The 1,506-nt window shown below is 42.6% G+C and overlaps 1 non-coding gene across 1 annotated transcript; it reads right to left on the reverse strand.

Moving 5' to 3' along the window:
* Positions 1 to 934: 934 nt before the first annotated feature.
* On the reverse strand, positions 935 to 1,098 carry LOC131920194 (U1 spliceosomal RNA). The gene has a single exon (XR_009381541.1). It is a non-coding gene; the product is annotated as a U1 spliceosomal RNA (small nuclear RNA).
* Between the last annotated feature and the right edge of the window lie 408 nt (positions 1,099 to 1,506).

Here is a 1,506-nt window from a genome sequence, read left to right on the forward strand (position 1 = left end):
AATATGACGTTTTACTCAGAAACACACTTCTGATGCAGACCACAGATGAAGGAGCCATGGTTGGGACTGTCTGGTCTGGGATGTGCAGGTGTGCCTCTCATCTGGGCTCCCAGAGAGAGGCTATACTTAAGGAGAGCCAGTTTTTGTTAAGCTTGTGCTATCATTTCAAACACTGTGAATATATTCCCAGAGCATACAGAAATACTTCACTGAATCTTCTAGCTGTGAAGCTGAAATAACAAGTCTGATGGACTTCGCTGATTTCTGAAAGACAACAGAGTAGCGGCTGCTCTTCTTATTCCGAGTAGAAGAAGAAAACTGGCCAATAAGAAAAATCATCTCTCCACTAAGAAGCTGTTTGTACCAAGAAAGATAATAATAGCTCCAACTTGTCTCATATGAACAGTCCAGGGTGACCTCTTGTCCCTCCCGTGTGCTTACGGTTGATTGGACCTGAGTCACTTTCTGGCCCAAATTGGATCCTGGAGAAAAATCAAAAGAAAGAAAAAAGCTCATTCTGTGATAGTATGAATAAAATACTGTTGGAATTCGCTACCTTGAGACCCAAGACAAACCTAACTGAAGACATGTTCTGCTTGCTTCTCTCTAATCCCTGTTCCCTATCAAGTCCATGTGAACTGCTACATGCCTAGGGCAAGGCTTCCTGCGTAATCTACTTAACTATATGTAAGACATCCATACCAGAGAAGGCCAAGGCCACCAAACCACAGAGCAGGCTGTGAGGAGATATGTGGCACATCTCCTTCTCTATGAATATGTCTCCTCGGCCTTAGATCGGTGTTAAGTGACTGCATGTGTACTGTGTTTCCTACATTGCCTCAGGCAGGAAATGGGGTTTTATATGATCATAGCCACAAGTTCCTTGTACAGAGAAAAACAGTGTAGTTCACCACAGACTTTTTTTTTTTTTTTTCAGGGGAGAGCGCAAACACAGTCCCCCACTACCACAAATTATGCAGTCGAGTTTCCTGCATTTTGGGAAATCGCAGGGGTCAGCACATCTGGAGTGCAATGGATAAGCCTCGCCCTGGGAAAACCACCTTCGTGATCATGGTATCTCCCCTGCCAGGTAAGTATTACCACAGACTTTTATTTGCTTCCAGTCTTTCTTGGTAGTTAAATGAGGCAGCACTTAAAAGGGAGAATGGGAAAACCCGTCCCTGCTGAGCATAAAGCTGCTTTGAACTCATGGTTGTTATTAGAGGGATAATTTGGGAGACCCAAATTCAGATTCATCAAGAGCCATGTGCAGTCTTTAATGCACTTCCAGACCATTGTCACATGTTTATTTCTCTACATCTATCATCTGATAAAGCCTAATTTTAGAAAATATTCCTCACAGGTCTGTGAGTTTCTCTGTGACTCACTGTGATCTGAAATAATCTTCCTCCTTTACTGAGTGCTGCGGTCCATATAAATTTACAATTAGTAGAGCTACTTTTAAATAACATGGTAAAGGGCAATGCATCAGAATGCCAGAAGATA

Source organism: Peromyscus eremicus, chromosome 9 (genome assembly GCF_949786415.1).
Source record: "Peromyscus eremicus chromosome 9, PerEre_H2_v1, whole genome shotgun sequence".
In the NCBI taxonomy this organism is placed as follows: Eukaryota; Metazoa; Chordata; class Mammalia; order Rodentia; family Cricetidae; genus Peromyscus; species Peromyscus eremicus.